The sequence below is a fragment of the Tenebrio molitor genome, chromosome 1, assembly GCF_963966145.1.
Source record: "Tenebrio molitor chromosome 1, icTenMoli1.1, whole genome shotgun sequence".
NCBI classification, from domain to species: domain Eukaryota; kingdom Metazoa; phylum Arthropoda; class Insecta; order Coleoptera; family Tenebrionidae; genus Tenebrio; species Tenebrio molitor.
Window position 1 is genome coordinate 8,321,590 of NC_091046.1, and position 14,688 is coordinate 8,336,277.

General features: G+C 33.6%; 1 protein-coding gene and 1 long non-coding RNA gene across 3 annotated transcripts in view; both read right to left on the reverse strand.

The window, feature by feature from the left end:
• Nucleotides 1-14,688, reverse strand: part of LOC138125690 (uncharacterized) — a 75,531-nt gene that overhangs the window by 24,639 nt on the left and 36,204 nt on the right. The window lies entirely within an intron of this gene.
• Nucleotides 1,440-3,089, reverse strand: LOC138125703 (uncharacterized). The gene is made up of 3 exons (XR_011157510.1): nt 2,444-3,089; nt 1,853-1,974; nt 1,440-1,788 (listed from the first exon to the last, which is right to left on the reverse strand). It is a non-coding gene; the product is annotated as an uncharacterized lncRNA (long non-coding RNA).

Below are 14,688 nucleotides of genomic sequence, written 5' to 3' on the forward strand. Positions count from 1 at the left end.
GATTACGTTCGAGGCGTATTTTCTAGAGTAATATAAAGCGACTGAATCGAAATTCAAAACAGAGAGGTCAATTCTGATCACTTTTTACATTTTTCTTCATTTATACTAAAACTACACATTGTTGAGTTTAATGAATGTCTAACTTTCTACTACAACAAACAAAATTATACTGTTGCAATGCTTGAAATAGTTGCAATAGCGGGCAAATATGTGTCCAAAGGACTTCAAGTGTGATGAAATGTTTACCATTTAAAATCCCCAGGCCTAGAAAATCTGTTTATGTGTGGATGCTTCTCTTGTCAACTTGATCTAGGTACAAACAAACAAATATCACTGTTGAATTAAATACCAAGATACCTTATTGTTTGAATCTTTTTATTTTTTATTTGAGGCGAAGGAAGACATTTTTATAAGAATCAAATTATTGTACATGTTTAAAAAACAAGAAAGAAGAGGAAGTAAACAGTAAGGAAGTAAAAAAGTTGTGTGGTGTTATGAATTTTATGTTTTAATATATACAAGGTATTTCACGAGTGATAATGAGCCGAGCGGAATAGAAAATGCAACCCACAATACATTGGAACGTAAACCTGAACAGGGAAGCGATAAATATCCGGCTTTTCCTCCTGATGTTGTATTGTTGGTTGCATTTTCTATTCCGCCGGGCTCATTATCATTCGTGAAATACCCTGTATTTATTTTAAAATACATATCTTAAATCTTTCATAGCTCCAATAGAAAATAGCCTGTGTGTTAAATATTAATTTTAGCAAAGTTATGATTCGATAGGTGATTTATTGTCCCTGACGTAGAAAACCTTGACTGTCTATCAACGAATGATAATAATTTATTGGTAGCCGCGAAAATTTGTTAAAGCATTTTTTACGTTTACGAATCAGCCAGTGAATAGTCAGTGAAGTTTTTTAGTTAAAAATTGATAAAATAACGGTAACAAAATAGTTCTGTAAAAGAATTCGTAGCTAGAAGAAATTCATAAAGTGATCATTTGCTGTTCCATTTAGCAACTGAAAGTTTATTTTCTGAGATTCTTCTATGTAAAATTCAGATATAGTTGTACATAGTTGTATGTCCCCGGATTGCGTTTACGAGAGGGATTTTTTTTTTATTTTTGACTTTACGCAAAAACTTCAGAGGAATCACATTTTTTGCTTCATTTGAAACCACCATTTATGTTATTAAAAAGTCTTTTTCAACACAGAGGAAGACTTAACATTAAAATAAAGAAAATTGCAGAAAAAATATTTTCCTTTTTTTTGAAAACAACAAACGATAATTGAAGATAAAGCTATTCTATTAACTCTGCGCCGTTTTCTGTACATAATTCAACCCTCTATCGAAGTTTAAGCTTCTGAACACCCAAGTGTGATACATAAATGTTGGGAAATTTTTCATTAAATTTTGTAATTATGTGACAAAAACCGGTCCAACACTGGATGGAATAAATTCTTTATTCTAAAGACAACATTTTAAAACAGTAATAAGTTGTTTGTCAAAAAACAAGGCCAATTGTAATAAAATTTATAACATAAAAATTAATTCTAAGTCCAAATTTTAACAGAAAATGTTAATTTAAGAACGCAGTCTATTAATACTGAGATTTTAATAACGAAAATGGGGGTTTCAGATGAAGCAAAAAATGTTATTCCTCTGAAGTTTTTGCGTAAAATCAAAAATAAAAAAAATTTCCCTCTTGTAAACTCAATCCGGGGACGTCTCCCATGCCTATTAAGTCTCCACCACCTTTACTAAGCAAGTCCACTGTATAGTCTGAGTTGAGGGGGTCGAATAATATTTTCTATATAGGAAGATATTGATTATATTATTTCCTTACATCACCACGAAGTTCCTTGGTTTGTGCGTTTTAGATCCAGAACTTTGACTATTAAATGTTATCTTTCTCTTCGATGTCATCAAGATACAATTTAATCAATTCATCGCAGCGGCTCGTTCCTGCTAAACCCATAATGAAAACAAATTTGACATTATAACAACTCAAAAAGAAAAATATTGGACTGGTTGGTATTTTGTCCATAAATTTTGAAAAAAAATTCTGTTTCTTGCGGTTAAAACATTTTCTTTTTAATGGCGACTAGCAACTACTAAACAACATTCAGATAATGTTTCATTATTAAAGTAGTCCGGTCGTCACATCGATATCATTGAATTTGTAACAAAAAGTTTACAAATCAAAAATTGAACACTTTTGGAATATAAATCCAAAGTTTTTTAAGGGCCTTACCGAGTTAAATTTTGAATAAAAGGCTTTTGAAAATGGACTGAATAATCTTATGGACAGGTGTTTCGCGGGCACATAAAAATTGAAATTGTGCAGTTAAAAATCATTGATTATATGACAAAAAACTACTGTAAAGATAGAAAATGACTTAAGGAATTCGCTGGTACCCTTAATTACCATCCTTACCGGGCATTCCAAAGAGAAAAATTGCGAAAACTAACAATAAACAGCTATTAATGCGGAAGTGTCAGTCATTGTTCAGACGACCACGTGACTCACCACCAATGCTAACGCAACGCGACCAACTCTTGAGTCAAAACAAGATCCGATTAAAAATGTCAACTTATATATTTAATGATTATTTCTTTATAAATCGATACAAATAAATCGGAAATAATTTATCATAAAATTTTAATTGTATCATTGTAGAAAAATTTTGATTGTACGAATTTAGAAATCAGTTGCTCTATTGACTAGAAACTGTGACGACCGGACTACTTTAAGGCGGATTTGAGCACTAAAAAAGCACTCCAAACACTTGACGATGGCTTGTAAGTTTTAGTCTATTCTCTAAAATAAGACAAAAGTACAGCGTCTGCTAGTGCGTTAATTTTTGTAACCTTAAATAGATCACTAAAAACTTTTAATACCTTTTTATGTCTTCTCCGTGACTTTGTAGGTAATAAATCTTGCACTACAGCGGCTGCAACCTTTGTTACATACATTGTAAGAAACATCAGCTTCTTGAAAAGGGCCAAATTTATTATTCACACCAAATAATTGCACCACAAAAATTCAAAAACTAAACCAAATTGTTTATTCATATACAGGTATCCCAGAGTTGCGAAAAAGCTCCATAACTTGTTTGTTATTAAAGATATCAACTTTTTCTTTTTTCTAGATGATAGCTACGCTTCTACTGCATATTCGGGAAATATTTCGGTATATATACAGGGTGTCCAAATATTATAAAAACACTAAAGTTATGTTTTTTTAAATGGAACCTACCCAGTTTGATTTCATTTTTCGATTCTATGCTAAATTGTGAATCAAATCTACACAGGTCGTTTTTACTTATCTGCCATCGTTTTTGATCAGTGGCGCTTTTTTTTACCAGAATTCCGAATTGCAGGGGTCCCTTCGAAAATTCGTACCTTCCAAATAGTTGCACATAAATTAAAATAATTGACGCTGTTTGATTCTTGAATGTTTGCCGCATCTGCTAAGTGTTTACTTAATAACGTGCTTAGTCGCATATGCCTACTGCGATTTTTTAAATATAACAAACTAAAAATGTCAAAAACTCATTTTTTTCAAATGGCATCCCGCATTTATTATTACACTGGTCGAAAGCTTTTTTGACAAGCTTTCCGACGGTATAGGGTTTGTATAGTCGAATGTGAAAATCTAGGGTGCTATCTTAAAATCACTAAAAATCACTAAGAGCCGGTTTCACCAACGTGAGTTAAATTTAACTACAGATTAAAATGTACGAAAACATTGTTGTCACAACAGATAACCAAAGTAACGAATCATTTTAACCTATAGTTAACTTTATCTAGCGTTGGTGAAACCCGCCCTAAAATAATTAAATGTTTAATTCTTAAACACTGTTTTGTTGGTTGATTCATCTTTATGGAGTGACCATATTGTGTGAGTATTTTTTGTTAGGCCTACTAGATTTTTGTATTGCCTTTTTAACGGAAAAATTGCACCAAATTTAGCGACTTTAGGATAGCACCCGAGATTTTCAGATTCGACTATACAAACCTTATATTGTTCAAAAGCTTGTCAAAAAAGCTTTCCACCAGTGCAATAATAAATACGGGGTGCTATTTGAAAAAAATGAGTTTTTGACATTTTTAGTTCGTTATGTTTAAAAAATCGCAGTAGGCATATGCGACTAAGCAGGTTGTTGAGTAAACACTCAGCAGATGCAGCAAACATTCAGAAATCAAACAGCGTCAATCATTTTAATTTGTGTGCAACGATTTGGAAGGTACGAATTTTCGAAGGGACCCCTGCAATTCGAAATTCTGGTAAAAAAAGCGCCACTGATCAAAAACGATGGCAGGTAAGTAAAAACGACCTGCATAAATTTGATTCATAATTTAGCATAGAGTTCAAAAATAAAATCAAACTGGGCAGTTTCCATTTAAAAAAACATAACTTTAGTGTTTTTATAATATTGGGACACTCTGTATATATACCGCAATATTTTCCGAATATGCAGTAGAAGTGTAGCTATCATCTAGAATAAATAAAAAGTTGATATCTTTAATAACAAACAAGTTATGGAGCTTTTTCGCAACTTTGGGACACGTGTATATTTACTTATTAATTTTACCATGTAACCTGATGTTCTTTAATACTTTTATTTTTTTTAACAGTTAATAAAAATGGTATTTTAAAAGTTGCAAATTTTTAAATAATTTAGTTGATTTCAGTAAATAAAAAATGTATACCAAACACGGCGTGAAAATAATTCTACTGCGATCAGAAGTTTAAAAGTACATACTCGGCTTAGGGTGTCGTACTTTTCAATGTGCTCCTTGGTCCAGTAAAAGACCTTTTTGGGTATCCTTAATAAAAACGTTAATTTTATGTACTCACAAGCGGACAAAAAGTAACTCTTTTTCGGACGCTGACCGTGGCGCTATCTGTTTAGTAAGTTATCAACGAAATCGACAAAACCTATAATTGTCCTGTCACCATAAATTATGTAAATAAGTAATTTTATTGCAAATTGTAAATTTCTAGTTTTGTTGGCAAGCTAATGACAAAGACGTACTATAAAAAATTGTTAATATGTAATAATAAATGTATCTATTTGAAAAAGGTAGATACAAAATAAATTATTTGTAATTTTTCCAATGATGTCTTTTGCTTTGTAGTTCGTGCGGTCCTCTAAAAAATTTAATGTGCACCTCTGCCAAAAAGTGCCTTTGTTCTCTTGGCTGCGCCTCGGCCAGAAAACGCAGACTCTTACACTTTTTGGCCTTGATACACAAATAACTAATTTTTTAAACAATTTTTTAAATATTATATTGTTATACAGGGTTATTCTAAATGATTGTAGTGCAAGTAGGCGTAAAAACTGAATGTAAAATTTATGGTTGCCGCTCCATATAAAAAACATCAAAATGATGTGAATAAGTGAGTACACACCTTTCACGCACAGGAGTTGAATTGGATGCAAAACAACTCAATATTTTTGGATTCAATCATTAATTTAAAAAAAATAAATAAAATTCTCATCACCGCTCTTTTCACCTAAAAAATAACAGTGACAGCGACAAAAATTGACAGTTCACTGAAAGCGGCAAAAATTTCATAACATGCGCATGGCCTGCTTCGACTACAATAATTTATAATAACCATGTATTTGTTTACTCTACAAACAGTTTGCATCGCTAGAACAATATTTAATAAAAATTTACATTTCCACCTGATGAATTTATACAGAATCGCTACAATTTTCAGTTGACATTGTTTCGAAGAGATAGAGTGGCTCAATTGAGCTGGAAATTTTATGCACAAATCACTGTACGAACCGTTATTTTTAGTTCTATTCTATTTGTGAGCCAATACGAGTAGGCATGGAATTGGAATAGTTTAATTGAGACACTTCGTCCAGTTTGATTCTTTTTTAACTGCACAGCAAACTAATTATAATGTTATTACACTTGATTCTTATCCGTTAATGTTCCATTATTCTGTAATAAACACGATTGTATCGTTCCCAAATCGTGAAATGTAATTATTGGTCCTTTTTCATATTTTCGGAGCTTAATCAGCAAGCTCGACGTCACGCGAGGCTATAATAAATTTAAGCGAATTTCGTACAATAGACACGATAAATTACGTTCTGTGAATGCAGGTCTTGTCAGTAAAGCACCTGGTACGTAATATTGTCAGCTCGCTTTTATATTATTAAAAATTTTCGCCGTCCCGTCATTTCTTCAAATATATTCACTCGCCTCCTTTTATGAGTCACTCTTTTTAATAATGATAAAGTATGTCTTACGTGTCGCAGCCCCGATCAATTTTCCAAATTTCCGAGACGAACAAACGCGAAGAAACTCATATTTCGAATAATTACAGGTGAGGGATTTTTGTGAGTGCCGACAAACGCCCCCAGATATTTTCAAACGTAATTCCAGCGAAACGCGTTAGAGCGAGCTTAGATATAATATTTCACCTTCAGATGCAGGACCCTTAATTACAAGATAGAACACTAAATACTGGCGTAATTATTACAGCTTTAAATTAAGCTCAAATTGCTGAAAGCAAAAAAGCCATCCAAGGGTGAAATCGATAATGCGGCTTCACCTCAAAATTTCCCACATAAGTGTATTTTTTCGCTGGATCCGTTGCTTCTTAATCGAATCCTCCAGCCTGATTGCAAAAAGTCCGACGTCTAGCGGGCCGCAAAAAGTCTCGGGGACGGCAAAAAGAAAGAAATACAAGGACGAGGGGCGGATGTCGGCTCATTGTAACTAATAGATCGCGAGCTTTCGCCAAAAGCTGAAGCAAAAGTGAACGTGTCGACGTTAATTTGTGATTAAGAGTAGAACAGAGATGTTATGGAATATCTGGAACTATTTAGGTTTGGATTCGCTATTATGTGGCTCGAAGCGTCTCTCCTAATTGCGTTTTCAGTCGGACTCGTAAATATTTAGGAGTTTTTTCTGGAAGAGTTCAGCTTTTACGTTTCGTTCTAAGAGTTGAAATGTTATGAAGGAAGCGGTTAATACGCTTTTAACCTAAAAACTAGGCGCATAACAAAAATCCCTGCCAATATGTGTTCCTCAAAGTGCGAACTTTGTGTGCAATTATAATTAAATTTCATGGTGAATGAGTCGATTTAACAACGCCTTTTCACGCCGATACCAAATCTGTTGCAACAACGAAACGCTCTGGGAAAATTTAATAAACTGATCCCATCACATCTCAATACGCCATCGAGCTGTCAGAGGGTTAAACAGTGGTGATAGTTGAGTAATTGAGTGTCAGTTTGAATTTTTTGCATTAATTAACAGCCGAAAGTCGTCTGGCTTGAAATGGCAAAACACCGACTTATCCTTTGAAAAATGATCCGGCGTTGAAATTACGTTGTTAAAATTGTATAACAAGACGAATATTAACGAGAGGATCAAGTTACTCGTATTTAGACGTGATTATCATTAAAACATCGTTAACAACTGCAGACGTATAATTTTTCAGCACAAGTTAAATTGGCGGGTCTTGTGATTCCACTATTCGTGCAAATTTCAGTTTAATCGAAAGTCAACAGATGTAAAAAATAAAGTCGATTTGGAACTTTGGGTTTGCCGGGATGGGTGAGGATCAGGAGCGGATTATCTTTCAGTTTTTCGGTGCACTATAGAATTCTGAGAGAATAAAGAGTTCAAATATGATTTTTGTAAACGGAAGGCTTTCACGCAGGCGAGGCATTTTTTCCGACATAGTTAAAAAAAATGTGATAGGATCTTTTGTTGCAGGTACGGCTTTGAAATGCTGCCGATGAATGGATTGGTTTCAGCTTCAGTTCGCAATTTTTAAAAGAATCGCCTGCAGTGTTCTATAATTAACTTCTTATTTATGGAGGGTTTAAAGCAGTGAGAGTCGTTAGCTTAACAGGTTTGTAAAAATGCAAAAGTTTGTTTTTGATTGTGATTATTGTTACTTTGAATTGTCTCTAATTTTTAAAATGATGCTATACCATGTATGGACCAAAATACATGCAAATACTGCTTGAAGGAGTATTCAAAGGGGTTGAAATTTAAAATATGTAAATATATGTAAATTATTTGGTTAAATTTAACATACTGAAATTTGTATGTATGTATCACTTGTCCGCTTATACGAGTAATTAAAGAGTTACTGTAGCTACTTTGATGGGGTCGTCAGTAACAGTTGTTTTAATAGACCATTTGCGAGAGAAAGCTAATTAGTAACCAAAAAAATGAAGCAAGATAACTTTGACTGCAAGCTTTTAGAGTGGTTGCTTAGCGACAGGTTGTTTACAAGAAATTCTAAAGTAGAATTTACACAAAAACAGTGACAAACAACCAGTTTCTGTAGGTACAAGAGCTGTTACAATTACATTTATTTTCCTTAATTAGGTATAGTTGCCTATCTCGAAGGTTTTGGTCAATTTCATCAACGCTAAGAAAGAGAGATAAATAAAAGAAATGTAAAAATGTGTAGCACAGTTGTGAAAAGAGGATTCAGAGAAAGCTGCGGAATAGTTAAGATTTTTTTTAAGCTGTTAAGCTCCACGACAAGTTATTGAGTTTAACGATAATGCTTTTTTCTTTAATATTTCTTTAATACATGTGTTCCATTCGCCTTATCCTAGTATAATAGTATATTATTCAATTAGCGGATAATGACGGCTGTTACTCGTGAGGATGATTTTGTATCACGAGCAGAAGGCGAGTGGCGCAATTCATCCGAGCGAGTAATAGCCATTATCCGCGAGTAGAATACTATACTTCTTCTACGACTATGAAGAGAAATTTATAAATAAGTTTCATTACTAGACAAACTGAAACTGACGTGATTTTTGAAATTATTATTAAACGGCCCGTGGTTGATGAACCCTGTTATGTAACACTTTAATAATTACACTATTATACAATTGGAGTAGAAAAATATCTTTAATTAGTTTCTCGTAAAAGCAGCATGGCTGTGATACCTCTGGATGTACAGGATGTCTCGAAAATGGCGCACTTCCGATGCACTACGTTGTAAAAGAGATTACCATAAACGTGAGAAAAATGTTTAAAAAATTCTATTGGACTTATTTGCTGATTTGGCGGTCAATTATTTCGAAAAAAATTTACTAAATTGTCATGAAAACTACATTTAATCGTATATATTATCACAAAGTACAAGATCACTCACTATCAACATCCGATTCTGCATAATAGAGAATTTAGAAGTTTAGGAAATCGTGAAAATTATCTTAAATTCACTAAGGCAACACTGCAAGGGAATGATGTACGAGTATATCTTTGTTTACATTGTACTATCATTTTTGCAATAATTGATTTTTTTGTCTGAACATTTTTTTCCATATTTTTTTCATGTACATTTAAACATCCTCGATCAGGTAGTAAGTAGTGAATGCGCCATTTTCGGGACAATCTGTATAGTCTCTGGTCTCTGTAGTGTCCTTAAAACTTGTGTAGACTTGTTTCCATCCACTACGATCTAGTTGAATTGTCGTTTGAAGTTGTTGGAATTTTTTTAGTAAATTAAACAATTCTTTTAGAAAAGTTTGCGTTATTATCTGTTTGGCTGGTGTCGTAAAATGCAGAGTTTTTAGTTGGTTCTTCGAATAAAGCGATAAATAATATCTTAATCCCTGAATTAATTAATCTGATTTGCATTATTTTGTTCTTATCCCACTCGCCTTTCTTGTAAGAATAATCTAAAGTTCGTTAAATATGTAATTACTAAAAGTAATTAATTAAAAATGCTCTTATCGAGTAAATATATACAATAAATAAATCACAGGACAGTATTTATTAACACTCATAATAGCATTTGCACAAGATTACAGTAGAGAATTTTAACATTAATTGTGTTATAAATTGTTTCGTTTAATTGTGACTGAAAATTGTTTACTTTAAAAAGCAGTTCTGGTTCTGTTGTTTGTGTAAAATGGCTAAAATGTAAATATACGATTTTACCCACATTTGTTGTCGGAAAAAAATTACTACAAAGAGCGTCTCTGATCTGCCGACTCAATATGTTATACTTTTATAATAATTATTATCGAGTGCTCTGTAATGAAAGATAATATCAGACATTAATGATCTTCAATGAATTTCGGAACAGTTGCTGTTGTATAAAGGCTATTAGATAACGACCATCTGACATTACAATTACAGAGAAGCTGGTAGCATTTAAGTGGGGTTAGCTTATTCAGCAGCAATCGCGAGCCAATTTTCCAAGCGATTTTCGGCAAAACGAAAACAAAAATTTATCTTTTGCATTTTTGTTACAAGCTTAATGAAAAGCTAACGGAGATGAATCAATTTAAATGTGTTTGCCAAAAGCACTGAAATAATATTTATTATTTTGAGACTTTCCAATATTCGTCATTACCTAAAAGTTGCCTCGTTACAGTTTTCCAACTTTAATGAGTAGTCAGCGATGAGAAGTCTCCTTAACATATTTTTATAAATATGCAGGAAAGTTTATGAAGTTCATTTTCAAATGTCCACATTTCGATTAAAATAAATACATATTTTATGACACTTAATTTGGTGTGAATTCAAATTTATGGACTTTCATTAAAACAGTTCTGAATTTTATTGAACATTCGCTGCATGTAGGTTTCTGTTGTATATTGGCAGTTTTAGCGATAAAAGTAATTGTGGCTAATATAGTCCTCTTATTGCCACCTAAAAGACTGTCATATTCGCTTTTTAGAGCTCTCAGATAATAAAATGATAATAATAGAAGTTCTAGGTGCGGTGGAAGCACGAGGTTATTTTTTCAAGCAGAGAATTATGTCATATTAAATCATTTCTCTTCAAAAATTTATCATATTTAATTAATCACTCAAATCAGTTTTGTTTGTTTACATTTATTCTAAATAAATACCAAAGAAATACATAGGATTTCTAACTTTTGAAGCTGACACTTCGAGTGACGTAAAACTGAAGCGTCAGTGTGTAAAGATGGCGCTGGGGGCGCTGTCAACTTTCAAACTTCAAATAGCAATCAGGTTATCTGATACGATATTTAAATTTTTTCTATTACTGACGACTGATGTTAGATCCAATCGTTCCAAACCTTTTATTTTCACATAATTATGCACTAATCAGTGCAACATCAAGAATTTACGAGTTTTAATTGATTCGGTAGGGAATTATTGGTTGCGGGAGCGCTTTCTTGCAACTTTAGAAAACGACTTCAACAAATCGCGGTGGATCGTAGCTAAAAGATTTACGAGCCTGATAAAATATTTATCTATTTCTGCACGTTCTGCGTTGGGCTTTTGTGCGGCTTTGGGAGCAATGTCATAATGTCGACCATCAAAGTTCTACGAGCAGGAGCGTTTCCTTTGGCCGGCGATTTTCTTATGAATATTTAAATCCTTAATGGTTTTGTCAAATGAATGAGAACCGACCTAATGAGTCGGATTAAGCGTACAAAGTCTAAGAAAATTTTGTTGGTGGAATCACCGAGAGTTTGTTGTTGCGTTTTGTTCATTCCCATTCCGGTGCTCGTGAGGGCTGTTTTCGCCCCATCATGTACATTTGTTATTACATTTCAGCAATTCTCACTCAAAACATGTTCCCCACACGCTGATCGATCCTCAACGCTATTTCGGGGTGCACACGTGCACCATTATTCTATTGAAGCCTACCACACGTTCTCGATATCACTAGAGTGTTGACCAGGGCCAATAACAAGACCAATTACTTAGTTTTTCTCTTGTTTGCTTCGCTCTAAACACTAACAGTATTTAAAAATGTGTATTATCCAATTTGCCTCCAGTCTGAAATAACTCACAAATTGTTTTCCTACCTGTCAATCACACCTAATCGAATAAACTCTGCTTTATGGACGTCGATTTTTTATTGGGTAATTTATTTCAGCTTTTAGATGTGCGATGCTTGCCCCATTTATTTTTCTTGAATATTTAATCAGGGCGTGATTTATCACCGGATAATTGCTGATCGCGCTAATGTCGTCGTGCAATTGCACCGGAGCGAGGTATTGGAAAATAAATTTGTCACCGTAGTGGTGGAAAGTCTGAATTTCTGAAAAATAATAGAACACATTACTGGAAGATATATTATCGGTGTTGTTATTTGGTATTGTGAATTATGGCGTCCGCTTTCAGATGTCATTGTTCGGTTGGTTATTAATGTAGTCTACATTTCTGGATCGAATTGAGGTTCTTGGCTGTCGGCGTGTCTTTGAAAAGAGTACAAGACCAAGAGCACAAAGGGGAAAGGAATGATCGATAATGCTTTAAATGATGCATTTGTCTCACGGTGGTTTAGAGATGTTCGGAAAAATTCACAGACCTCGGTAAAGTAAAGACATTTTCTTGTGGGGTAAAAGATATTTAGTACTTATGAGGAACATATTTTTTGTATCTACAGAAGCATTATTATCTTTTAACTTATGATAAAGAGAGGAAACTGAAAAATAGAAAAAGTACAACACAGTTTTTACGCAAAAAATATTAACTTGTCAGGGAACAAAAATATCGGGTGTTCATTTAAATTTATCCTCAAAGTAGGCGTTGAAGAGTGATCGCACCACGGATCACGGATCAGCTGTTTAAATCTAACCTCACTTTTTGTGTTGTTTGTATTTTGACTTTGCAGACCGACGAGTGGTGCGTTCACAATCGACTCTTCAACGTCAACTTTGAGGATAAATTTAAATGAACACCCGATATTTATAATTTGGGAAAATAAATATGTAAAAACTTGACAAAAATTGAAAATAAGGACAGAAATCATTGACAAAGATCTACTCATAAATAATACCTAATGTATTGGTATTTTTTTCTTTGACTGTTCTAACTAAATAATTTATTTATAGAATACAGATTAAATCAGTCAGTTGTTATTGAAATATTTTTCCACAAATTTAAATTCGCCGTATTATCTATTCATAAAATAAATTGAAAATTGTGCGATAAAGCTCTCTCGCTGTAAATGGTCCTTCATAAACTGTCACGTTTATGGAGCCACTAATGTTTATGACAAACTCTTAAAAAATGCCACTGCAGTAAAAATTTGTTTGACAGGTTTATTAAAAAAGAACAGTTGATATCTTCATAGTTGCATCCACATGTTTTGCACAATCCAGTCGAGAACGCTCGAATCTGTATATTCTGATTCGCTGGCGATCTGGAGATTTTTATCAAAATATCATATAATTCCTCCTTATAGCTTGTAGCGTCAGAAACTCCATGTTATAGGTAGTTTTACGATGCAAAATGCAATAACCCACACAACTGATAACAGAATTACGGCACATAAAATACGCTATTATTGGTTTTCCATGATTTTATCACATTTGATTGTTCCGATTTCCAGCGGAGATAAATGGACAAAGTTTAATGCAATTACACTCGCGATAATTGCTTGGAACCAAGTTGGATTATCATGTACCGGGCAAAATTCCAATTTTGCGTCTACTTTGAACCATTTTATAACACGAGGATTATTTACGGTCTTGCACGGAAAAAATCTCTCTAGTTAGGAACTCCAAACTGTCCGGTTTGATAAATGAAATATGTCAATTGCGATGACTGCGCTGCAAAAGCTGAAGCTTTCTTCTGTACGAAGTCGTTTCAGTGGCCAGATTTATGGTCACAACACGACCACCAAAAATCCGGGCGAATTGTTTTTAAATAATTGTTTTTATTTACGAGGGGAACGATAATTTATGGACGGAAAAAGTTTGTTACGATAAAATTTCCTTAATTAGGGGAGGATTAGCTGCATAAATAACAAATGTGCATTAGTGTGTCGCTGCAGGAGGTAATTATTTAGCGAAAGCTCCAAAATCGTTTATGGGGGTGATGGGACACGTTACGATCACAGCAATAGATAAATCTTCGTTGCCACTCCATTATTGGCACCTAGCTCCGTAATGAAGAGAATCACTGAGATAATTGAGGCTATTAATTTTCTAGTATCTTGGTTATTTTCCTACATAAATATTGCAGCAGATATGTAGGTCGCACCGAGGGTTTCCGACCTAATGAAACCCTCTTTTTCCCAAAACATTTATTTTTGTCTTTCAAGCTTTCACTAAGGCGTAAGGTCAAGGGTCAAGGGTGTGAAGGAATTTTTTTAATGCTCTAGTTGCAAATGATATAAGAACAATTAGCTATAAATATTGAGTTTTTTTTTTTGAAAATAATATTATAAAATTGTAGTTTGTTCCATTTCATTCTTGTAGAGCATGAAAAAATGAAAACATTTTTTCGACTGTACCAAATCCAGTCTGAAAAGAAATTTTCAATTATAATCTCCCTGGAACATGCATTATTTCAAACAATTTTTACGAGCTCAGGAATACAAATAAGCACCAGTCGCAGACGAGGAAGAATCTACAATATTGGAAGTTTTCTGGCAACAGTGATTAAAAAAAATAGCTATTTTCAATATAAGTTTCAGTATAAGTAAAGTAGTGCATTTAATCACGAATACGGAAGTTGGGCGTCTGAGCCAAAGGCGAGGACACCAACCGTACATTACACTTTGCTCACTAGTGAGAAAATATTTTTTCCTCACTAGTGATTCAATTGCCATCCTTGCTCACTGAAATTCAATGATCATGGAAAAAATGTTTTGGTCAACGGCGAAAAAACGTCCACTTGTTAATTTTTTGAAATTGATAACAATATTGTTGCCCCGAGAACCGTATAAAATGCA